We start from the raw sequence: 26,450 nt of genomic DNA on the forward strand, positions 1-26,450 counted from the left end.
GCCTCTTAGCTGGCTCTCTTCAAAGGAGGGCATTATGTTATGCCATCACTTCTCCTACTGTTCTTTTCTCCAGCAAATTTCCATTATGATTGGACAAAAGTCTGGCAGCCATCACCTCTGCTCTTTGATGACCTTTGGTTGGTTATTGAGCTAATACTCATAATGTAACTGTGTTCACTTGCTCTAAGTAAAAAGATGGATAGATACATAGATAGATATAAGGATGAAGGGTGGGAGCGCAATTTTTGGTGATTACTGGCCCAAGTTGAGTTGGAAGGGGTGGGAAATTGCATCGAGCTGCACCAATTTACACCTTCCAAGACACTGACTTGCTCTGACAGTGAAACATTTCTCACTAACAGAACTCAATCTATTGTCTGCTTGGATTTAGTGTGCAGTTAAAGGAAAATTCACAAGGTGCAATTAAAGCAAAACTTAACAGATTGATGTTTCAGCTTCTAAGAGTCAGAAAAAGTGAACTTGAGCATATGTAACTTCAGAGACAAGCCTAATCTTCCCCTTTTGCTGAGAAGATTCACATAGCAACAGTAAATGGGGCTTTCTTCAATTTGCTTTATCCTGTGTGTATTTAAGATAACCCTTTTCTTCCAGAATTTCATTTAGCTACTCATACTACAAACACAAGGACAGATGGTCACCAGATCAAACTTAATCAGCATTCTGTATGCTGGATTTTGAGCTTAGAAATTCATCTGGTTCTAGTAAAACATAGTCTGAAACCTGCCTGATGTTTAACTCAACCACAGAATTGTATTACATTTCTAAGCCTCCCCATCCTCACAAGAGATTGAGAAGGGAACCATTGGGCAGTTTTAAAAAGGGGTTGATTAGGAGTTTAATTATCAGAGATCAAGATCTGCTCTGTTACTGGTGTCTCACTGGAGAACAGCATTTTTAGCGTAGGATTGCAGCCCAGTCCTACCCATTTGTTTCTTCTTGAAGTTCACCACAGGGCTAAATCCAGCTCTCGAGTCAGGGGATGCAGTTTTGTTCACATCCCCTTACACCACGCTGAATTCAAGGTCTAGACCTTGGCGGTGCACCCTCAGTCAAGGCAATTTAAACTATTTTCCCATGGCTGCTTCTCATTCCTCTTCTCATCAGGCTCTTCCCTTTTCTGCCTCTCATTGCTCTTAGTTGTTAGCCTAGCAGGGCTGAACTCCACACGAGTGCCTGCACCCCAAGGAGTTGACGTTACATAGACAGGACAAGCAACCACCTCCCCCAGGGCTGAGGACCACAGAGGAGGAGGGCTTTCAGGCTTTATCAGCCTTCTACGTGCCCACGAGCACACAGGTATCCAGGTCCATCAAAAGCCATCGCAAAGGCTCCTTTTCCTTAAGTGAAGACAAGGTTTCACCTTGTGTCCTTAAATCCTCTGTCCTTCAAGCTGGTCTGATGATCTTTTTGCCCTCTTCAAAAACACTCAGCTATTTTATCCCTCATGCCCCAGTCTGTTAGAGATGCATATACCACTGCATCAAACTTTGCTGCCTTTATTTGCATAACTGTGGCATGGGGCTGACTGGCTAGAAACCAAAAACCACTCCAAATGGCACAGAGGCGACAGCCATCTGTGTCTTTTTCACATTTGGTTTCATTGTTTTAGGATCAAATCCAACCGCTGCAACCTACAGTAACTCTAGACTTTTCAAGGCTCAGAGCTTTCCATATAGCACAGTCTGTGGTTTCACTGTGGAGAAGCAAACCTGGAAAAAAACTTGTTGGACTGGATCAGAAGTATTTTAGTTAGTGCAGCAGGAGCTGCCAGTGGTGAAAATAGCACTCCCGGAGCATGAATGAACGGAGTGGTGTTTCATTCTGTGCATGCTAGACAATTTAATCCTAACTCGGCATTATGGTTACGCTGGGCAGTTTGCTCTTGAGATGTATTTCCATTGCCACGTAATAAATATAAATGCTTTTTATGAGATACTCATGGATGGAAGGCATCTAGTGGTTGCTAAAGGTTATTCTGATGATGTATATTCAAAGCCCTCCTGTTTGGCATTAATTAGCACAATGTACGATTTTGCAATTTCCCAGCACAGACGCATCCAGATTCCTGCTAGGAATTGGAAATGGCATCACCCGCCACCCACTTCTCCACCCAAACCAGACAGCACTGAGCCAGTCCCTCCCCCACATGAAGCTTGTGTATCCCCCACAACACCATGGCGGGGGGCATGCAGGGGCTTGGAGGGTGCAGGATTTTTTGCATGACAAAAGCAAGCCATTTCTAACAGGTCTGAGGCTGGATCGTCATGAAGGTCTCTGCCATGGATCCCAAAAGTCCAGTGCCATTAGCTGGGGGCAATCAGAAGCTCTTGATTTGGCACGTGGACTGTGTTTTTCTGATGTCCAGGTTGAGGATTGCTGCTGCAGGAAGTTGATGCCCACAAGAGCTCAAACCCCTAAGGGACTGATGGCAGCTTGTGACCCACACGCTGATTTGAACTCTTCCTGTCACAGTGCTGGAAGGAACTGGTGTAAACCATTCCCTTATGTGTTTCCCATTTCTCTGGGCTTGGTGGCTCCAAGCCGACTACAGCTGCTTCCTAATGCAATACTAAGGAAAATGCATAGGAGGTACTGTGGGGGCTGGATTCTGTCCTTGCTAAAGGCCAAGAGAGAATCCGATACCTGGCACTTTTTCTGCCTGTTTTATCCCTGTTAGGTGCCTGAAAAGCATTTGCTACCAGCCCCAAGCTGCAGACATAATTAAATGCTGTACCAACCAAACTGCCAAAAGATGAAAACTTGTGTGTTTCAATGATATTGCGTGGAACATAACATAGCTAAGCAGATCCTCTAATTAGGAAAGTACCATCTTACACTTATATCCTCCTTCTGCTTAGGCATGCCCCCATGGGTAGGTTGCCCTGCTGTTCGTGGCTTCTGAGTTCCTTGCACTGAGCTGAGAGTGCTTTTTCTGATGACTTTGGTGCACTGCTATTTTGTGTCCTCAATGCAAAGGCTCTTTTTTGCTTTTTTCTTATTAGTGGTTATATCTTGCCTTATGTAAGGACCATTGATTGGCCTCTGAGCTCTAATGCTGGAGCTGTTTCTTCTGTGTTAATCTCTTACACAATAGCCATCCTCTTGAGCAGGCTGTATGGTGTGAAGGAGGTCCTTTCGTGTGACTAATGAATAGTTGGGACAGCGTGAAGCACTGATGGGGCACGGTTACAGTCCTGCAGCTGTAACCCATTGCACCTACCATGAGGGACAGCCACCGCTGGAGCCTGCCTCCAGCATCACCATCCCTGCAGCATCGAAGCTCCACTGCAACTCAGCCTTTCCCAGCACCATGGTTTCTGCACACTCTGCCCAGTGTTTTAACACGTAGGCTTATATGCATCAGTTAATTTTCTTTTTTACGCCTCCAGCCTCCCTCCAGATAAATTTATTTTTTTAACTCATAAATACATTTGTTGCAAGTCAGATGCCAACAGCTCCTAGTGCCAAGAAGATGCAGCGCTCCTTCTGCTTGCTCTGTTTTCCTGTGAACTTTATCAGTTTTTGCTTGTTTCTCTGTGACCTTTGGAGCCCATTCAAAGTCATCTGTCTTTTGCTTTGATTTCATTTCAGTCCAGTGCATGTTGCCAGCTGATTTGTTGCCTGTTTTTACACATCACCGGCAAATCACCACCTCTTCATATTGTTTAGGCAGTCATCAAATCTAGGCTTGCCAGCTCTTTTTGTTAATGGGCTAGGAGGGATTGTTACATATAGCTGATGTGACCAAAAAGGGACCAGAAAGCTGCTTAATTCCAGCTAACAAATCTTTAAAGACTAACGTGGGACTTTTATGGCTGGATCAGGGTCTGGCCTATGTTATGGACCCAAGGTTCGCCTGTATGTCTGCTGCACCTCACCTTCCCGCTGATTAGCGGGGCACTTCAGCTACCATGAGCACTGGCTCCACTGTGCTGGAAATGTATCCCTCAAGTTGTTGTGCCAGAGACTGGGCTTGTGCTGGTTCTGGGACGGAGACAGTTTTTATTGTAGAGCTGGGTAGGACCTCCTGGGTCCTCTCCTACAGCTGGTCCCGGTTACAGGCAGCCTGGGATCAATGGGAGGTGAAGGAGCCTGGTGGCTTGTAGCTGTGGTTATTCCTGCAATGCTAGCGAGAGCTGGGGTAAACATGGGAGCCCCAGGTGAGGTGCAGAGTCCACAGGCCATGTTCAGGCTCAGCTCCAGCACCACGCAGCCCACAGAGTGCTGCTTCCATGCCTGGAAGGCTCCACGTTTTTCACATATTTCTCAGGAGAGCTATATTGAGGCCCATTTGTGGTGAAAGACAGGAGTACTTTCTCCATGACTTCTGTATGTTTTTCTGCACATTTGTCTTTGTTGCCTTTACAGCTCCAGGTATCATGCTCGATCACTCGTTTAAGACCAAGATTTCGTTTGTGGGCCAGGAGTAAAGTCCGTATTTCCCTCCAATACAGAGGACAGTCAGAAGGGGAAGGCATAGCACAGCTGACCAAAACCCAGACTCATCTAGGCACCATGGGCATCTCCCACTGCATCATTCAGAACCTGAGGTATGTGTTTATTTCTGGAAGCAAAAACATAGTGTACATAGCTTTAAACTATTCTGACTCCATTTTCTCTGTATGGGTCCCCAAGTCCCTAAAGAAGATGATTTAAAGACGTAAGTGCTTACTGGTTAGATGTAACTGCGATGATTTTACATAGCGCAGTTTCAAAGGTGACCTGCACGCTTCTTGGGCTCTCCACAGAGGTTTAACTTTTATTCTTTCTCCTTTTGTTGGTTCCCTTCCCATAAATCATCAGAAGGAAAACATGTGGATGTTCCCTTCCCATAAATCATCAGAAGGAAAACATGAGGTGGGGAAAGCCAGTAGCAACCCTTAAACGAAAAGTAACCCACGATTAAAAAATGTTAGTGTAAACAAAACCAGCCTTTTCAAGTGCCCTTCTCCCCAGAGACAACCCCTGCAAATGCTAACACGGCTGGCCTGAAAAAGAAAAGCAGGAGCAGCACATTTACAGATGGACGCTCAGGTCAGTGCAAAACTTAATACAATGAGATCTTGCCCTGCAAACATCCATGCCCTTGCTTAACAGCACAGGCAAGCCCAGCCCCTGAAGGAAGCGGGGCAGTTTATAGGCGTAGCCATTTGCAGGATCAGGGCCTTATTTTGCTGTCCTGCAGTCAAGTCTTGCAGTATAAAGATTAGCACAGGGTTGTGAGCCACATGTGGCAGAAAGGCTCCCTCAAAGAGGGCTAAGCTGCATGGGGCACCCAAGAGCCCAGCGTGCCTCTCGCCCTGCCAATCCACTGCCACAAAACTGCTCACAGCCTACATGTTAGCAGCAGTGGGGCTGTGGGCTCCAACCCTGGCTTGTTCTGCGTGGCTCAGGCCCCCAGGGCCACACAGCCAAATACTGAGGGAACTTTAATGTTCCTCCAGGCCATCAGAGCAGCCAAACAGGCTGTGGAGGTCAGGGATTAGTCCTGCCTTGGCTTCAATATGTTCTCTTGAGCACTATCTGAATCTCAAAGGTACCAAGTCTGCAGTTAAACATCTGATCCAGATTGAAGCTCATTTGCTTACACAGCCTTGCAACAGAGAGCTCAGTTCAAGCTCGGTAATTTAATGTTTGCCAAGGTTTTGCATTGTGTACAGAGGTCTGTGCTGCTACCAGCACCCACCATGCCAGGTCAGCCCACATCCTCCTGCCACCCATGGAGTTATTTGCTCCAAAGCAAAGCATAGTAATACCACATCTGGGGGGGTTACAAACCCCCCAAAGGACTTACATATCCCAGGGACCCTGGCGCAGCCAGCTTGCTGGGTTTACAGTGTGTTGCAGGCACATCTCAAACTTCTCATGAAAGGCTAAGGAAAAAGGCATCACCAGAGCCCTGGGGCTAGAAAGCAGCCTGGGACAGGCCCATCTTTTGCTGTTCCAGTGCCCACGTGTGGCCAGACCCTGAATCTTTTCCTCTTTTACTTTGTTGCAGCCAAGTGCAGGGCAAACTCTTTGCAAAGAAAGCAAGTGTCCTCTGCTGGCTGCAAGCAAAAAATGCATGTGGTGATACCCTGGCTAAGGACTGCATTGGAGTAGGGATGTGTTATGTGGAGTTTGTGACCTGACTTTGTTTTAAAGACAGAAAATAAGCCAACTGTGAAATAGAGCTACAAGCTGGCTGCTTGCAGCCCACAGCATGGACGAAGGAAAGGGGTCAGGGTCTCTGTGCCTTTGGGCTGTGGGTGCAGGGCAGGGTGCAGCCCTTCTCCTCGCAGCCCCTTGCTGGGGGGGAACCCCAAGTGGGTCCCCCGGTACAACCCAGGTACAGCCTGAGATGATGGAGGCTGGAACGGGGGCAGCTGCACCAGAAGGGCAAAAGATCAGAGGTGCCCAAGGCACAGGAGCAGAGGAGCTCTTCCCCAGCACGAAGCACATTTTGGGCAGTGCCTGCAGAAAGGACGTAAGAGCAGGGGCCAGAATCCAGCATGCGTTTGTTCTCTGTGTTTCTGAAATAATCCCTCAGAGATCAATGGGGTTTCACATCTTTCCCCATCTGTTCTTAATCTGTTCACTTGATAGATGCCAAACCACCATACCCCATATGGAAAAAAATCAAAACAAAATACAAAGCCTTATATCTCCTCTGGTTTTATTCAGAAACGTTCCCCGGAGCCTGGCTCTGTTCATGCCCCAGGCACGCGTGGAGGCCCAGGGAGGAACCTGCACCAGGGACAGATCTGCTGTCAGCAGGGTGTCACAGCAAGGTCCAGAGAAGGGGTGGCCGGGGCACAGACTGTATCTGATGGAGCAGCTTTTTGTTTATGCAAACCCAATGACTCAGGTTGGTGATTATCTGCTGCTGGCATCCCTCTGCTGCCAAGAAGCCTCACTGACGTCTCCGTCCTGTTGTTCCAGGCACTGCAGACTTGTACAGCCAGAGACTGTCCTGGCCAGGCAGGAGGTGGGCAGAGAGAAAGGAACTGCCTTGCTAAAGGTCACAGAGCAGATAGAGCCAGAAGGAAAACCAGTACCCAGGACCCTCCAAAGGCTCCAGTCAGTTGGTCAAGCAGCCTCTCATCCCAGTGTTATCTCAGATTTCATCCCTGCAAAATCTGTTGAGGACGTAAGCAACAGCATTTTAATGGTACCCATGAATACTTTATTGAAGGCTGAGACTCGGTGACTACAGCACTGTCATTATCAGTGCCTGGACCAAACCATCCCTGATAATAAATAATACAGGATAACTCCCAACATCTAAAAATATTCTATCCTAAGCTGTTCCTATCCTCTTCCTATCGATCAGAAGGTCTGAGTGTTTGCAACAGCTCATATAGTAAATGGACTTTAACTTTCTTCTTTCCAGATACTGAAGCTGGCTCTTTTCAGGACACTGCCATGTAATTTACAGGTCTATCACCAACTCCTAAATAGTTGCCAGGTTCTTTGGACTCCTTTGAAAGTGAACACAATAAAAAGATATGAGCCGAGACTGACCACAAGTTTCATGTCTGCAGGTTCCTACGTGCCTTTTTTGGTCTTTTCAGCAAGCTAATGGAAACCAATTCTGTATCTCCAAGGCAAGATGATGAGGTTTTAGAGTTCCCCTGACTAGTAACAACATAGAATTGATACAGCTCTGCAGCAGCCAAATGCCAGCGCATCTCTACATCTCAACTATACCATTAGCCTCAGGTAAGAGAGGGAAGGAAGATATTTACTCTTTGCATATCATTTGCTTAATCAATCTGAAATACAATCATGCCAGTCTGAAAACAGGTTTGAAACAGTGATGGTTAAACACCTGTGCAATTTGTCCATTACCCCAAGAACGGGGTATTTATTTAAGGTTCTGATGAGCAAAAAAGGAAGGCTGGGAAAACATTCAGCAGCTCTGATGGGAGAGGGAAAATGGCACAGTCTTGGGCTGTTAACATCACAGCATGCCCTGCTCTGTTCAGACGCTGCTTCACACTAGCCCAAGCCTATGTTAATTTAATAAATGAAAACATCCTGTGCCTCCCCAGTTTGGTAAAGGTAGGATTTGGGGTGGAGGAGACCTCCTTTGCTTACTCTGCATGTTTTGCCAGTATCCCCCAACTCCCTAAAATGCTGGGAGAAAGATGAACAGAGTGAAACGTAATCTCAAAGAGAAACACATTTTTTTTAAAAATATCCTCATAGCAGCAATCATAATAAAAATACAAACCTGAGGTTTGTAAAAATCTAGCAATAAAACCACAGACATCTTTACAACTCCCAGATACACAGTGTTCCCCAGCAGCAAGCACAAAAACCCTCCCAGATGCAAGGAGCAAAACTATAACTGAGGAACAGGTCTAATTGTTTTACAGCCTGCAAAAAGAAAGGCCACACATGACACCAATTCACAGGTCATTACCAGTCACCATCAGGGAAGATAAAACAAAATCCCTTCATTTTTCCTCACCTAGAGACCATGGAGCAGCAGAGTTGTATGGAGGGGGAATGTTACACTTACAGGCAAGTGCGTGTTTTAGGTTCATAAAGCAAGCTCAGATCTTTGTGCTGTTTCCTGGTCATTTAAAGCTCTTTTCTTTGCAAGCCAGACTATAGGCATCTGCACTTCCCTAGCTAACAGTAAGCGTGTTCTGTTCCATGGGAATAGAGATCATCTCTCTTAAAACATGAGGCAGGCCCCCAGGCAATGTAGCTCAGCTTCCCAGCGTGCTCTGGCAGGTTAATTGATATTTCCATGCCTTGAATCTCCCATCAGCAAAAGGAATCCTGTATTTCTCCCACTCTTTGTCCAACAAGGTTTAAAGCTTTTCATATATGCACTGCTTATTATGAGAAGGCCATGGAGGACTGTGGCAGCAGGGGGCTGGTTGTGTGCAAGGTGATCAGACTCACATGAGTACTGAGCAGGATTATAAAGCACAGAGTGCGGTTGGTGCAGGACTTCTGGACCCCTTAGAATCGTTTAGCCTAGTACTTTCTTATGTGCTTGACTTTACTCTTAGGTACAGCCAGGATTTTGAATTGCACACCTGCTTGCCTGTATTGCTGGGTGTGCTGGTTTTGGCTGGGAGAGAGTTAATTGTCTTCACAGTAGCTGGGTACAGGGCTGTGTTTTGGGTTTGTGCTGAAAACAGCGTTGAGAATACAGGAATGCTTTCATTACTGCTGAGCAGTGCTTACACAGAGCCAAGGCCTTTTCTGGTCCTCACACCACCCCACGAGCAAGTAGCTGGGGGTGCACAAGGAGTTGGAGGGGACACAGCCAGGACAGCTGACCCCAGCTGACCCAAGAGATATTCCATACAATATGACGTCATGCTCAGCAGATAAAGCTGGGGTAAGAAGGAGGAAGGGAGGATTGTTCGAAGTCACGGTGTTTGTGTTCCCAAGTAACTGTTACGCATGATGAAGCCCTGCTTTCCTGGGGATGGCTGAACACCTGCCTGCCCATGGGAAGTGGGGAATGAATTCCTTCGTTTGCTTTGCTTGTGTGCACGGCTTTTGCTTTCCCTATTAAACTGTCTTTATCTCAACCCACAAGTTTTCTCACTCTTACCCTTCCAATTCTCTCCCCCATCCCACTGGGGGGGGAAGTGAGCAAGCGGCTGCGTGGGGCTGAGCTGCCGGCTGGGGTTAAACCACGACACTGGGGGAAGCAGGTATCAGCCTGCTGGCCCCAGGACCTGCTGAGATGATGGTGCTGATTCAGCTATTGACAACTGCAGTGACTTGTCTTTTCTTCTGTCTGCCATGGAAATGAACCCATGTGGTAGCAATGATGGGAAATTACTCAGAAAAGAAAAAAAAAAAGTTCAATGTAAGCCCGGTTTAAAAACTCCAGAGTAAACACAGCTTCCTCCTAGTACCATACAACTGTCAAGTCACATTGCAGTAGGTTTCTTGATGCTGATAATTTAACGATTCTTTGGCCCAAGGGTACATCTCCTGCTGCAAATCTGCTTCTCCAAAGCTGCTTTATCACTGACCTGAAAGGAAGCAATCATGGCTTGTGTGTAAATTTATGTGACGAGAGCTAATGCATGGTAATAGCTACAGCGCATCTAGTGGGTCTGACAAAACAGACAAGGTTCTGTATGTGTGTTTTGTTCCCTCAACACAGAGGTCACTGACCTTTTTCCTGATGATCTCTGATAGAATACAGTAGGCAGAGCCTGGGCATATATACATAAATCTGTCGGTGATTACTTATGTATTTAGACTAGATCTTTTTTTATAAAAGCCTTACAAAACAAAAGAAAATGCAGATGTCATAGGTCGTCTTTTGCACTCAAAAAATGTTTGTTCTTCTCCTCTTATTTCTAGGCTGTTCACAAGTTGTCCTTCTTCCTTTGCAGACTGATGGTCTAAGTTTAGCTGCCTAGTTGAAGAGGGCCTTAATCACACCCTTTCTGACTGAAATGGAAACCCTTACTCCCCAGGTTCCTGGGAAAGGCCCATTATATAATCAAAAGGTGGGAACTGCTTTTGTCCTTGTTAGGATATGTACAATCACAGAATTCTGGCTAACATCCATCTCATGAAATAATGCTGAAAAATAATGGATTTTCTAAGAGTCTGGTTGGTAAAGTAGAGATAAGGGAGCTGAGTAAGGGGCTGATGCCTTCTCTCAGCCAGCCATTGTAGGAATGTTTTATATTCAAGGAGCAGGTCAATTCACTTGCACATTTAATGGATGAGGTAAGGGCAGCTTGCGCTAAATTAGCTTTCTGGGCAATGTATGATATCAGGGATGCAAAATCCTTCTGGCTGCCTGCTGCTGCAGGGAGCTGCCTGCATGCACTTCCAGAGCAAGGCTTGGCAGATCTATTTGTAGGTGATGCTCCCTTGTACTAAAAACAAACACTGATGCTCCTGAGCATCCCACTATAAAGCAAATGACCGCTAAAGCAATGCTGGCCGATGTGCCACCTTGGAGAGATGGCTGACCATGCTCTGCTCAGTACCGTTTTATTAACGGTAAGCCATGCTGCAGCAGAGTTGCAAGAAGGATCTCTGTGTTGTGCCTCCCTCCATGCACATAGACACGTGTGCCACTTACGGCAGCCCGCTCCCACCTTCTGCTCCTCTGGTCCCAGATGTCAGGCTGGATTAGGTGTCTCCTGGATCCTGACCTGCTTTCTCCAGTTCTGCTCCTCAGTAGATGTCTGAGCCTCAGTTCCAGCACTTGTCATCAGATGTTACTTGTTCTGCAGCAGGAGGCTTCCTCTTGCACTAGGAACCCCACTGGCCTAAGTGTTGTGCAAACAAAGGGAAAACAATAACTAAAACCAGTCTCTGCCTTAAGGAGCTGACAGCATCTCCCTTATTTCTACCAGCTTCTGTAAATAAATCCTTGGTAATGTCACTGTGCTTCAGAGGATGATAAAAGGAACTGTCATCACTCCCTGACACTGACTTTTCCTGCCATTCACTAAGCTTTCCCCTCCCTCTCCCATGCAGGGAGAAGTTTGTTAAAAATTAGATCTCATCTGATGACTGCTAATTATCTTAGAGGCGGTTGGTAAGATGCAGCAAAGGGACTGAAGACGGCACGCAAGCACAGCCCTGCGGGAGGAATGCTGGCTTGGCCGGTGTCACTGAGCAGAATTAGGCCTTGGGTATTTTAACTGATACTTCTTCAATAGGATCTCTGATAGCAAAGGTACTAAATAAGTATTAGTATAGAAGTCTCTCTGTATACACACACACTTATGTACATTTGGTTCAGATTTTTAAAATCTTCCTTTTTGGAACAGGGAGGGATCACATCACCCTTCAGATCTTAACATTTTGGTTTAATTTCATCCTGGCCGTTGTTCCCCACTTTGCCCCAAGCTCTGGGAAAGACTCTGCACGATAACTTTCCCTTGTCCTACCCCCAGCACAGTGCTGTCAAGAGCAGAAGACTCGTGCAATGACCTGCGGGCTGCCTGCTTGCAAGGAGAGACAGCCACTCCGGTACTGTCTCCTTCCTGACGGGGTGAATGTGAAGCTAATCCCAGATTCTCATCTTAGTCACGCTGATCTAATTAATAGTAACTCTTTTGGCTTTATGAGGTGGATGGTGTCTGGATTTAGATCTGCATTACCAGAAACAAAACCTGGCCAGTTGTGCCTGTTGATATTACAGATGCATGGCAAAGCAAAGCAATATCCGTGTGCGGTGACACAGGAGAGGTGATGAAACTTTTCTGCTTCCAGCTCTGCAGCCTGCTGCTGTCTCTTGTCCCTGTAATCTGTGCTCTTTAAACAACAAAGCAAGGAAAAGAAATTGAGAGATTGAGAGAGGGGCACCTTAAAAGCAAAGAGCCAGCAAGATTGGGAAGATGCACTGCCTCTAATGTCCTGGAAAATCTCTGTCCCAGCTCCTAGTAGAACCTGGAGAGCAAACCTAAGACCACAGAAAGCAGGGGTAGGAGGCAGATCATCTGAGACAGGCACAGGACGGGATCAGCCTTGCCCTAGTATCTTCTTGCACTCATCTCCTGTTAACTAATTAGCATGGGTCTTTTAAAGTATGCATGTCCCCTCCACCAAGTACACACCAATTTCCACCCATCCTCTTACCTGGTCCCTCCCTCTGTCCTCAGACAGCATGGAAAGGCGAAGAGCCCCGAGCTGGCGCTGGCAGGCAGGTGCTGCTCCTGCTGTCGGCGCTGCTGGGAGCCCTCCTTCCTCTACAGGCGTTACGCTGTCCAGGCTTTGCAAGCCACTTGATTTATTTCTATATATAAACTTTGGAGATGCTTCGTGCAAGCAACATGGCACATTTCCAATGCAGCCAGGCCAGCCCACGGAGGGCATGTGGGGCTATGTGGCAGGGGATCAGAGCAATTCTTCAGCTGGTCCCAAGACAACTGGCCAACCTGCAACTCTCTGCTTAGCAACAAGGTCCTGGAAATCCATGTAGATGATTGCATCCCGTCAAATCCAGGCAAATCCATCAGTGCAAGGAGTTCCCTGCCCTGTAGAGTTTGACCATAAGGCTGAAGAATAAGCTGTGAAGGGACAGAGGTTCTTTGAACCAAAGTCCAGGACTCAGAGGTCCTCAGATTGCTTGCTGGATTTTCTGATAGTGTCAAATTGTGCAAGTCAAGAAATCTGGATTTTATTTCGGTTTTACCCATGGATTTTCTGTCTGACTCTGGGAGGGGTTGCTTAGAGCCAGTCTTTGACAGGATGCCTGCAGTTTTCACAGAAAGTTGTAACTGCATGAAGCACTGATAATTACGCTGGAGGTACAACCCACAGGCAACATAGGGCCTTAAGGACTGCTGTACATCATATCATAGCTTTTTGTGATCTCTGATTTTGGGAGACCATAAACAATGTGAGACTTTACTGTAAGATGTTCACATCCCAGAGCCTTGATGGAATGGGGTTTTGAATTCCTGGGAAAAAACCCTTGCCATCTCTAAAGTCCAGGAGTTGTGATTGAGGCCAGAGCTTCCTCCAGCCCAACTCTCTGCAAAGAGGAGTTTCTGAGCTATAATTAACTGTATTACACAGCACCCTCCTTTTCAGGGTTTTATAGAGCTTTGCAGATATTAATGACACATAATTACCATGCTCACAGCACCCTGCAAGACAAAGATATTCCCATTTTGAACATGAAGAAACTGGAGCAGCTCAGTGGCCCGCTCACCTGGCGAGGGGCAGCAGATGCTGCTGCTGAAACAGAGCAGCCTTTTAAAGAATGACAAATTGGGGTGACATTTGCAAGCTGAAATTTCACAGAACTAAAAACCTGAGAGAAACCAGGGGGACATGGAAAAAATGCTTAGGCACTATTTCAGTTTTATTTCTGAATTAATGTATTTTCATCCCTTTTTTCCCAACACATTTTCCTTACGTGGGTTACAGGGGTCTATTTCTGTTGTATGAATGTCACATCTTAAGGCCTGTTAATAAAAAGCACTTTCTTTCCAGCCACCCAGATGGGGTTTTTTTTCCTTCATCTATGTTAGGTTATTAGGGATCCATATTGAATTTAACATCCTTCCGTCTTTCCTGCCAGGATGATTCAAGTGGCAAATGCATTTCTTTTTTGGCACAGGTCCTAACTGAATCAGCTTCTCAGACTAATTCGTCACCTAACGGGATCCTAAATTAAGAGTCCATATTTTATATAAAAAGCTGGATGGATCTGAGATAAAATGCAGGGAAAGCCATGAACAGGAGAGGGCTCGTTCTCTGGGACTGTGTCTGCCTGACATTGCAAACCAGCATTTGAGTTCAGCCTCGCTTTGCACGCCTGCCGCACAGAGATGCCCCGAAGGAGGGATTCACAGGGAGCTGCGTCGCTGCTGGTGTGTCATAGGCTGGGAGGGTCCCTGGGGACACTGCTGACCCCCACCCACACTGGTGGGACACAGCAACCTGCTCCTTCCCGCTGCAGGGCCTTTCTCCATCACTACTCGTACAGGTAAATCTCCTCCTGTGCCCATCTTTTCACCTCTAAATAAATGCCCATGTAAAACTGATCATCTTTGGGTTTAGCTTTGACTAAGAACTAACAACCTTTCTTAAAAATATTTCCTTCTAGGCTATGTTGCGCTTCATTTTCCCCAGCTTTAGGAGCTGCAAGGTGCAAGGCGCATGTAGATCCATCCTCCGTTTGTTCACGCACAACAGAATCACATTGAAGGTACGCAGATCCACCAGCTTGCAGCTTAATGCTGAATTTAATTTTGGTTAAGGCCTCAAATAGTTATCTGTGTTGTGTATAGTACTTTTATTATCTCTAACTTTTAGAAACTTTAATCAACTTTTTCTGTTGGCTGCTTACAAAAATTAAGTTTCTATCTCTTAATTTTGAAATCCCTTATAACAAAGTATTTTCTTTCCATTACAAACACAGAAAAGACATTGTGTGCATCTGCCAGAAATATAATCACATGCCAGTGATTATGCCTCGTGGCATAATCTTCCACGTGGTTTTATGCAGAAAATACAGATGCGCAAAGACTATCCGACCACATATGGCTGCACATCCAGGACCTGCGCAGCTGGTGTGCAGTTTAAGGTCACATGCATATATTCATGCAGAAATGACACTGCAGAGCCAAGGTGCATGTGCAGAGATGGACACACTGCAGCTTGCTCCACTGGGGCCCTGATGCAGCTGTGCTCATCTCAGAGGGCTTGCAGGGCAATTCACACACATGTGGCCATGAACTGTTTGGACACAGAGACAGATGCTGACATACTGCCAATAGCACAAACAGTCCCCCAGCTCCAGGCATCCCTCTTTTTTTCCCCTCATCCGCACACGCACACTGTCACCGTCCTTTGGAGGACGCAACCTCTGGTCACAGACGTTTCCAGGCGCCCCCTTCCTTCGCACAGCCACACACGTGTGTGTATGCATGCATACTACTACACATGCACACATGCATCTACGTGCGTGCGCTGCTCCAAACATGCAGACACGCACCAGCGTGCACCTCTCGACACACGCATGTGCATGCGCGGTGTTCATATGCTGCTGCGCGTGCACCCACATGCATGCACTGCACCCTGCACAGCATGCCCGTGCACGCATGCACTGCTCCCCACGTGTACATGTACGCTACTCCTGGCACACACATGCACACGCCCCTGCACACACCTATGCGCACGCTGCCCTGTGCACGCGCACGCTGGCAGGTGAGCGCACGCGCTCTCCGCTCCCGAGCGCGCGGGGCAGGCGCGTCCCCCCCCCCCCCCCGTGGGCGGGGATAAGGCCGCGGCCGATGACAGCGCTGACCCCCCGTTGCCATAGCGACGGGCCGGGCTGCCGCAGCCACACCTGCGCCTGCGCTGCCGCCCCCGGTTCCCCCCCGCGGCCGGTAAGTGCCGGCCCCGTGGGGCGCCCCGCGGCTCCTTTCGGCTGGTGGTGAGGGGCGATGAGCGCCGGCAGCGGCTGACCCAGCTGCGTGCCGCTGGCAGCGAGGGGTGGGCGGCCCGGTGCGCCCGTGGGGGCCTGCGGCGGGAGGGAGCCGCCTCGGCACCGCTGCGGAGGGCTGAGCAGGTGAGGGGCCGGGGAGCGGCGGCGGCCCCGGGCCGGCTGGGGCGGGGGGGGGGGTACGGCATCCTGTCCCCTTCACCCTGGGCCAGTTGAGGGGGCGTTAACGGCATCGTGATCCCCCCCGGGGCTGGGTGTGGGGCGGGTTGGCGGCATCGCTGCTCTGTGAGGGGGCTGAGGCCTTTCCCCCCTTACGCACGCACCGGCTGTTCCCTGTGCGGCCCCGGGCCCGCCGGAGAGACCCTCCCCATCCAGTGCTGCATTGTGAGGCCAGTTCCCCACCTCCCCTCCCCGGAGCGGCGGGTTCCCCACCTCCCCTCTATGTTCGGAGGGGTGGTCGCCGTCCCGGGTCCTGCGGGAGCTGGAAAAGCAGCGCCTCGGAGGAGAAAGGTCTCCTCCCGCTGCGGCGGCGGGGTGAGGGCAGCCTGGGCCGGGGGCGGCCGTTGTAATGGAGCGGGGAGCACCGCTGGGGGTGTGGGACGGGCCGCTCCTGGAGCGGCGTGCCTGTCCGAGGGTGTGCTGGCGCTGGACCAAAGTGCCCCCGTTTCTCTCTGAAGACCATAAAGGGCCCTTTTTCTGGTCAGTGGAGAAAAGGAGTTATCCCTGCAGCTCACTTTACCCCTTATCTTTCTGCTGGTTCAGGGGCAAGGACGTTTCTTTCATTTCTGGTTGCAAGTGTATCCTAGCTCAGGAGAGAGAGGTCTGCCGGTTCACCTCCCTCCCCAACATCTGTCTGCACAATTCAGATATGCTTCGGTGGAGCTGCTGACTCCCCACCCACACCCACTGGGGCTGGTTTTACATCGCAGCCTCTTTCATCTCCTTTTGTATGGTACGTTTTCACTTTATAAAGTGACAACAGTGTTGTTTTCATGGGTAACATGGGGCCTGCAAAGAGAAGAAGGATGGATGGATTGTGTATGTTTTGGAATGGGTAGGGAGTAATCTTCATTTGAGATGAGGAGATTTTTTCCTTCTGAGGAGAATGCCTGTCGCTTGTGGATATGGCAGCAAAGAAGTGCAGGGCGTCCTCAGACATGGAGATTCTTCCAGCCGCATAGATGCTCTGTTTGCCTACGCAGGACATGGGGTGGGACAGCAGGGAGGAAGGAGGGGCCCTTCCCACTGTGGACAACAGTGGTATGCGTTTGAGTTTGCCTTATTAAATTGTGTAAAACTGAGACAGTGAAGGTAAATAAAAACACAGAAGCTGGGGCAGCCCTGAGGGTGGAATTGTCCATTTTGATCTGCATTGCAGGTGCATTAGAAGCATCCAGGGTACTTGTTGGCTTTGCCTAGATGGTAAGATACTTAAGCTTAAAAAGCTTTATTGATGCTTTTGCAACATAAATTATGCTCCTTAATTAAAAAAAAAAAGGATAAATTGATGTGACTGTAAAGACAGTGTCTTTTCCATGTAACTTGCTCATTAGTGAATGTAATTCTGTAGTGCTTTATTATGAGAGAACCTCTGGGAGACAGACATTTATGCTCTGAAACTGTACATTGCTTTTTGCATTGCCTATTTAAAGCAAGTGCTTTATAAACAGATAATGGCAGACTTGTAATATTGTTAATTTTTCAAGCTTTTGGTTGTACTGAGGTTCCAGTAGTCATTTTTAGTGAAACAACAAAGATCAGGAGGTCATAACAGAGGAAAGTATCAGCTGCTTAAGTAGAAAAAAAGACTGTTGGCTAAACTGATGCATAACTACTAGTTTTGATCCTATTACCATACTTCTGCTTAGTATATCTGTAAAGTTTCCTCCTCCATCCCCTTAGGAAAGACAAGGGTCTCATGAACAATCCAAATGCTCTATGTAGTTTTCAGTCCAGTAGTTGTTGCAAACTCTAGAATGGCAATCTTATTTCATTCCTTAAAGTTGTTTCCTTTACTTCAGATTTCAGATATAATTGCATGCTTTCAGGGCTTTTAAAGGATTTTTTTTCAATGCATTTTGTCCTTGGAGTTAGAAAAATGAAATTGTTCCTCTGTGTGCCCTAATTCAAGAGGCTGTAGGTATTAAGGACAATGTATTTGTTCATCCAGATCTACTACGTTAGTCAATCCTTTAACAGTAGTAGGCAGAGGAAAAACTCCCCAGTGCTATTATTCCAGAATGTGGGCCATAATGTAAAGTAAAATATTCCTTGAACATTATACACAGTATAATAGAGGGAATACAGTTGTGATGAACTAGTTTGCAACTTTACTTTTACTCCTGTGTTAGACACTCATTTCTAGGCGTCTCATTACTTTTCTGTGGTTTAAAGTAGCAAAGCTTTGAAGGATTGCTTTTATATCCTCAGGATTCACAATGTATTGAATAGTTACCTGTGTAAACAGAATACTATTATGTAATTCATCTTTATACTCAAGTTCATGTTTAACCTCATTTTTCATAGTAAAGTTTAAAAAAATGCAGCAAATTGTAGTTTACTTTGTACAGAGAAAAGACACCTTCATCTTTCTGAAACTGTTTATAATGCTTAAGAATTTTTTTTTGCTGACAAGTAACACTTTCTGTATATATTTGTGTATCCATATATGTCTGTGTGTCTGTTACTAACTCACAGTGGTGGTTTTTGATGAGCAGTGATTTACTGAAAAATGAGCATGTCAAATAATTTGATGCTTTAGGGGAAATATAGTTAAGAGTGTTCTGACTAGACAAAGGACATAACTTTTCCTACTGCTGGTTTAAAAAGCAAAGCCACAGATGAAGAAAGGGAAGATCTAAGGATTTTGGTGTTGAAAAAAGATAGTTGCGTGAAAGGTTTCTGGTTTGGCTTTCTGCAGCCTCTTTCATGTCTGCTGCAGCACACAATAAAACATTGTGAGTAGCTGCGAAACGCTGAAAAGCAAAGACGTAAGTCTGTGTGCCTTATTGCAGCTTCCACGCTGTTGTTATTGATAGGAATATGCTGCAATAAGCTAATATTGTGTAACCATAACCAGTATTGTCAGAACAGTCTCTGGCAGAGCTCGTCCTGTCCCTGGGAACAATGGTACTGAGTGCCGCTGCCCAGACCCGGGGTGGAGTTGAGGCGGGGAGGGTGCCCTTTGTTCAGGCAGAAATCTTATCGCCAGAGCTCCTGTTTCCTTTGCATCTGCAGCATGCCGAAACAAACCCTCTGCTCCTTTCTTGTGTGCTAATCTAGTCCGCTATCTGAAAAAGCAAATGAAGATAATGAATAGTGCATTTTGTAGAGCCCCGGTTGCTACCTGCTGTACCTCACCTATGATTCCTGCACTTGCTTGATGAGACCTGGCATCCTTTATGTATCTGCCTGGAGTATCTTCAATGAACGGGGTGCCTGATTAGTCTCTGTGCTTGTTTTTAAGTGATATAAAAATTGTCTTCCTCTAAGCAAAGGTGTCCAGCAGTGTGATAATAGGCGTTAGTATCTCTGTGTGATCAGCGAATAATTTTGTCTAATAATGTTTTACTGTTATCTACCAGCTCATGTTTCCTGGTAATGTTAAAGAGCATGGTACTATAAATGGAGGCAATACATTTCTTTTCTACTAGAAGTTAGTGGCATGACAAAATGTTGCTGAAAACAATGTATTCAGAGTGTATCAGAACTTCTGCGAGCTGGCTGTTTGGTTTTTAAATAATCCTTGGAAAAAAGCCTTTTATTTGGATTGCTATTTTTTTCCTGCTATTGAGGAACATGTTTACTCTCATTTCACTCCTACAAAACCTTTAGGTTATACTTAAAACATTAAAATATCTTTCTGCTTGTTGGTCTTAATTATTTGAGTGAGAGACAGGATTTAAGATCAATGTTATTTAAAAACATTGCTTGACTGAAAACTGTAAAATTTCATGGCTTCTGCCTAAACAGAACAATACCTGCCTCTAGAAAGGCTGAAAATAGGCCAGGGAACAGTAGCTCCCTGTAATCTGAGTCAGTGCTCAGAGGGAGGGCACAAAAGGTGCAACATATTGTGTCTCTGTGGAGTAGAGGTGTGGAGCTTAGCAAGTGTCCATCTGTGCGGAAAAAATCGCGTGAATGATGTCATTAACGGCAGGTTTCCTTTGTAATAAAAGTATGTGTGCTTGCTTGCTTTCCATTCCTCATGAAAGCTTGATTTAAGCTGTGTACAGTTTTCTTGTCTTTGAGATACCTGGCTTATGTAAGTAAGAGTATAAAGCACCTCGCTTTGAAATTCTTTGTCTTGACATCTTATTTACTTTAAAAAAAAACAAAAAAACACTTGCTTAAGAGGGGACTTAGACATAGGTCAACATCATCAGTAGATATCCTTCATCAGCAGCTCTCAAAACCTTTACTTTAGCAAAGTGAAGACCAGCTTTTTTATGTTTGATCATAGTTGCTGTTCTAAAATAATAAAATCAATGGCTTATGAAACAGCATCACAGAATGCATTAGAGAAAAACATACTCCTCAGCCTGTTAAACTTGCCTGAAAAATAGTTGTGCTATTCTGTAGAGTTGCTGTTCCAATAGCTGTTCTCTGCAAATGGATCTCTGCTAAGCAGACAGATTTATTTAGCTTGTTGAAAGGCTTCAGTGCCTTTTGATGTGTTTCACAAACATTCCAGGTAAACCCTGAAAATCATGATTTCTGCAGTGCTTGCAGTAGGAGCTCAAGCTCAGGTGGGTGCCTGAAGCTGCTGCAGGAAGCAGTACAGCCTGTACCACCCCCCCCCACACACACACCCCCTGCTGACTGATTTCTTTTTAATTTTTTTTCCACCTTCCCCATCAGCTGCACAGCTGTCTGCAGTGTTGCATGGTGAACCCACCACCTGAAAAATAGCCAGTGGAAAAACAGGTTTGTTGTCAGCTGGGCCAGTTCCTGACCTGGTTCACTGAATGACCAGGAAGGTGATTTCAAGTGGTTCAGAAATGTGACAGTAAATTCTTGCTCAGTATATGCAAGGGGTGAGACAAAGTCACGGCTAAGCTGGATAGCTAAATAGTTGGATGCCTGTGTGGTGTCAGGTTATTTTCCTCTTACGGGGCAAAAAAATGCCCAACCAAGTCACTTGTGTGAAACCAGCATAGTGATTTTTTTTTTTTGGTTTGTGTTTCATTAAGCTTTCAGAACTGGGAAACTTTAAAAAAATTACATAAATACATTTTCTTTGAATTCTTGTGCAATTGCTATGTTACTGATCATAGAGAATAAAGTTAAAGCATTAAGTGTTCATAAGTGAATGTTTGATATCTGAAAAAAACCAACAAAACCTTGACTTTTCCATAGTATAGTATTGCTTCTAAGCCTAAATTTGGAGTTATATTTAACATATCCTTGTACCAAAAACCTCCCACAGCCCACCTTCCTAGCTTAAGTCCCGATTCAGCTGAAGCTAGAGAGCTTTCTTAATGACATTGAAATAGGATCAGGCTCATTTTTATGTGTAACACTGATACTGTGTTAGTCTGGGGGACTTAATTTCCTTTTCATTCCCCTTCTGACAAAAGAAATTGGCTTTCGTAGAAAGACTAGCATGTGTCTTTGCAATATTATAAGTGACTAGTTGTGATTGGGGTATAATCTGTGTTCTGTGGCTTTGATGGAGATTATATTAAAATAACTATTTTATCCTCAGAATGAAGGAGTGAATAAAATTGAGACCACTCATCAGGAGTGTGTGCTAGAAACCAAAGAGAACCAACCTGTTTCTCTAAATTACGATGTAGCCTTACTCATGAGGGCTTTTATTTATAAATTTATATTTATAATTAAATTTAATTTTTAGTTTAATTTATAATTAAATATATAATATTTATAAAGGGCACTTTAAAAAAATAAAAATTGCTTGGACTTCATTGTTGTTAAAGGGGCTCTTTTGAAGTAATCAATGTTATTTAGGTGATACTTCATTGTCTCCCTAATGTGAATTATGCCCAAATGAAGTTATTTTCAGTGTCTTCTGCCACAGTAAGCTGTACCTTCTTGATGGCTGTACAGCCATAGCATTGAATACCATGGTATCAGTCAGAATAATTGTATCTGTATAAAAGGCCACTGCAGGACCATTTGATTTGATTCTCTAATAGTCTCTGTCATGGTAGTGATCTTAATATCTGATTACTTTTAGTCTGCTTCCATTGTGACAGCTCTGGGGCTGGGTGGTTTCAAGGACGGAGAAAACCCACGTGAATTATTCCTGTCGTTCCTCATGGCTTCAGGTAGACAGTCAGGCACGTAAGCAGTCAGCAATTTCTGTGCAAAGTACCAACTTGCTCATTTAGAGCATCTAGAAGAATTAAATCATTGCTACCAGGAGTGTGTCCGCTTAATTATTTTTCTTGCTGCCATACCAATTGCTGTAGGAGTAACAAAAAAATATTTTCTTGCTAAACTAAAACCTGTGCTTCCTTGGGGATATTCAGAGATTAACTGTAAAGAGTCTGCAGAATCTCTGATCAGAAAATGAAAGGGAAGCAGGGCAGAGAAACAACTGAGTAAAATAGCATCAAAAAGCAGTAGAAAAATAGAAAAGGAGCTGAGAAAGCAAAATCGTATCCTTCCTCTGGGAGGAGAGTGGCATGTTTCCTTTTTCCCCTCAGTTGCCTCCAGGAAAGAATTAGTAATTTTGCTTGGCTTAAAACACACAAACTAAAATAATATGAAAACAAGTTATTTGGACGGTAATTACACGTCAGTATTGTTGAACACAGAAGACAGAGTTGTTGCTGTAAGATGTACTGCTTACTGATAAGGGAGCACTGGAGAAGGGGAAAGACGTTTGGAAGGTGGTTGTGTAGGCATAGCATTACTCTGAAAAGCAAGACTTCAAGAAATACTGGACTAGTTAAAGTCTAATACACAGATCAATGAGGAGTGAACATAAATCTGGAACTGTGTGGTAGGCTGTATTAAACTGTATTATTGCTGGATCTACATTAGTAGAAGGATAATAATATTAGGTTGGGCGGGGGGACTTAAAGGAAAGCAGAAAGATAGCAAAGCCCTCGAGTTGGCTGTGCGGACGGCAGTTTCCTTTGTATGTCCTTCAAAATAAGCTGAACAAACGCTTTTGGGATGGCATATGTCTCTGGAGATGAAGAGCTGATCTAAGTAAAGACCAGCTAAGTGTCTGTCAGTTGGGCATTTTATCTTTAGAGCTACATTATTTAGAAATGTTCAGTCTGTTCAGTGACAGTCTTTAAAATGGGGAGTGGCTAAAACTTTGAAGGCTCTTATGAGAAGACTCTTCTGTCCTTAATGAGTTCTTGAAATTGTGTTTTGTAGAGCATACAAAAGGCATTTTGGCAGCTTTTGTCACATTTTGAGAGGGCACTGGCTAAATACCAGTTGGGAGGAAAATTCCTGCCTGCCCTTGCATGTGTCAAGAAGATTTGGATATGTGTTGGCAGAGAGCTAAAGCAGCTTCTCAGGTGATAGTCACCCCATCCATGCAAAAGGAGGTTATTCTGTTTTGTTTAGCAGAAAACAAACAGCAATGAAAATGTTAAATAACTACAGTTGTTTGGGCTCGTTCCAGTAGCTTTCTTTGGACTGTGTGTAAAATCATAGATGAGCATCTCCCTCCTCTTATCTTGCAATGGGTTATAGAGGTGCTCTGATTTTGTGCAAAGGCACCTAATACACAGCCAGATGCTCATTGCCTTGAAGTATTTTGAACTCTATCCAAATACTTAAGATCAGAAAAGGCCTGGAGCCTGCACATCATCTGCAAGGCAAGATTTGGCTGTTAAAATGTTAGCGATTGTTTATGGTGAGCATGTGATGAAGTTGCATTTTGGAAACTCTCATTTAATATTTTTCATTTTCAATTTAAGATTTATTTATTTTTATTCTCTTGTCAAAGAGGCAGAACAGCTCCTTTTTGAGGTGAGCTTACAAGAATGTTAATTTAAGTTACCTTTTCCACTTTACTGGAGGATGAGGGCTTAGGTAGGTGCACCAAGGATTACAGTGTTGCACTTTGTTCCCAAGGCAGTGCCATTTATTTCATTCCATTTGTTCCTACTAGACTATATTCAAGAGAAATTGTGAATCCATTGTTTGAAGGACTTAAGGCTAAATCTTTGAGCTATATCTAGAAACATTTTGTGATGGTGGTGATCCTGAGAAATGAGAATTTTTGCATGTTTTAAGGGTGGAACGCAGCATACCGCTCAGATAAAGCTTGTACAACTGTGACAGGTTGAACGCTCTTGGTGTTCAGTGCAAGTCTTACTGCAAAAGAGGGGGCGTGTTATCATTGCACTGTTGAACACTGCAATGGCCCTTTTAATGTTTTATCATCCTTAACAAATGACATATGCATTCCTAGTTGGAGTTTGCCTAGCTCTGCATTGCACAGTTCCTTTTGTATAAGAACATAGCAAACTTTTTTTTTAAAGTTGCTTTGGAGACAAAGGGAAAGGGGGAAAAACCATAGTGACGTAACTGTTCTGTAGTTCATGCAGTTACAGCTTTCTTCCCAGCATTGGCTTAATTTATCTGAGGAAATCCAGCCAGAGACTGGTTGCTTTGAGAGCTGTCCCACTGATTTCCATGGTGAGAGAGTGAAGATGGCTCATCTGGGCTATTAAGGGGCTCAGTTGACTTCTGCATTTTGCTGTTTCTCTTATGCTTTTTTGATCATAGCTGATTCTTGGCTGTGCATTCTTGTTTCAGAGAGCAGGAGATGAAATCAGCTTAGTGCAATCCCAGAACTGCTTTATAGGATTTCCTCTTTGAAACCCCAATGGGAGACGTACCTGAATAGATTTTTTTTTTTTTTTTCTTTAGACTGACCCCTCCCAAGACCATGTTTTCTGTAAGATCTCAGCTGCCCCTGGAGCAGTTGTTGGCTGGGATTTGTGGCTCAGTGCAATGCACCAAGAAATGAGGAGTTAAGAATTGTTAAGGAACTTGGAGTAGCTGTAAATCCTGCTAACCAAACTTCCTGGAACTAAGTCAAAGCCTCTGCACAGGGAAGTGGTGGGAAAATGTTCACTGACTTGTATTAAAAAAAACTATTATTTCTTTTTTATTATATTTCCTTTTCATTACATCTCCTGAGTCTATTCCCATTTTAAAAACTTCCTGAGATTGCATGAGTCAGTAGGTCTCACTTGCATCATATCTTATAAGCTGCTGACAAATTTGAGACTAACATTAAATAAAAAGTTTTATGCAATTGTAGTAGCTTTCACTAATAGTATACATGAGAATGCAGAATTAAAGGGATGCTATTAATTTATAGTAGCTTTTTAAAGTTTCAATGCATGCTTTAACTTTGTGACAGTTGTCAATGGTTTTGGCTTTAAAAATTAGTTTATGTTTTTTGCATGGTGTCCTTGGATCTTCACACAACCTACATAAACGAGGAAGTTGATTAGTTGTAAAATGCTATGAAATGTACAAAATATGCAAACTGACTGTAAGTGGGGAAAACAAATAAAAGCTCTCAGTGTTTTAATAATCCAATTATTCAAAAAAACCTATTTGTATAAAATTACTTTCCAGTCATAAATCAGTATATTTTTATGCTGCCACTTAAAAAAACTAAACAAACAAAACCCGAAAAAACACCCTACAAAACCCTGTTTTCAGCCAGTATGCTTTAAATTGAACTACATGATTTGGGTGGGCTTTTTAAGAGCATAGTCACACTAAATACTAACGATTTGGACAACAAATAGCACTGAGTCTCTGTTGGAGCAAGTAATGTCCCCTCTTGTGGAAACATTGTGGATGTGAGCATCCCGGAGGGTCACAGCTAGGACATCTACTTCTCTCCCAGGTTCCATCATCCCTTTACAAAATACACGTCGTGTTTCCAGGCTCTTCAAGGTAATCGTTATTCAAGTGTCTGAAGATATTTCTCTTGTCTGACTCAAAAGCAGAAGAATTGCCAGGGCAATTCTGTGATGTCATGCTGAGAGGGTTTTCCCTCCTCTTAACCCCATGTTTCTGATCTTCAGAAATGGTCTGTTCAGTAAACTTGCCCAACAACAGATGAATTGGCACAGTTGTCGGCCTGACTTACTGCATGTCCTGTCCATATTTTCAATTGTCTTGTGTCCAGTTCAGTCATATTAGCTCCAGGGGCATAGAACAGTTTGAGCCTAGTCTAGAAAGATAAATATTTTCTCTTTAGCTGGCTTCTGCTTTGTCAGTTTGGCCAGCTTTTTAGTTAGGCACTGGCTAAAAAAGTTCCTACACGGAAAAATATTGTTGAACTTAGAACTGGGTGAAGGGCAGATGATTGTGGGTATCTGAGAGGTATTTAGACTGCAGATGTGAATCTTTTTTTTCTTCCCTCATTTGTGCAATAGAAATTTCCTTAAAGTTTGGCTGCAAAAACAATCAAAAATACTGTTAATATTGTGCTAATGAGCTTGGTTGACAGATAATGCATATTCAGTTGAAATCCATTTTATCCAGATCTCAGGCTCTAAGATTAGGTCTAATTTTG

General features: G+C 44.7%; 1 protein-coding gene across 6 annotated transcripts in view; it reads left to right on the forward strand.

Annotated features, from left to right (window-relative positions):
• CCDC92 (coiled-coil domain containing 92) overlaps positions 1 to 26,450 on the forward strand; it is a 73,288-nt gene that overhangs the window by 38,002 nt on the left and 8,836 nt on the right. Inside the window, exons 1-2 of one of the 6 annotated variants that reach the window (XM_054844506.1) lie at positions 15,686 to 16,039; positions 16,676 to 16,865. The exons of 1 other annotated variant lie outside the window; for it this stretch is intronic. The gene's annotated coding sequence lies outside the window, so the exon portion shown is untranslated. Of the gene's footprint in view, positions 1 to 14,572; positions 14,675 to 15,685; positions 16,040 to 16,675; positions 16,866 to 17,226; positions 17,336 to 26,450 lie in introns of those variants that run through there. 4 more of the 6 variants (XM_054844508.1, XM_054844504.1, XM_054844505.1 and 1 more) reach the window with 4 other exon arrangements.

The sequence above is a fragment of the Grus americana genome, chromosome 16 (genome assembly GCF_028858705.1).
Source record: "Grus americana isolate bGruAme1 chromosome 16, bGruAme1.mat, whole genome shotgun sequence".
Classification (NCBI taxonomy): Eukaryota; Metazoa; Chordata; class Aves; order Gruiformes; family Gruidae; genus Grus; species Grus americana.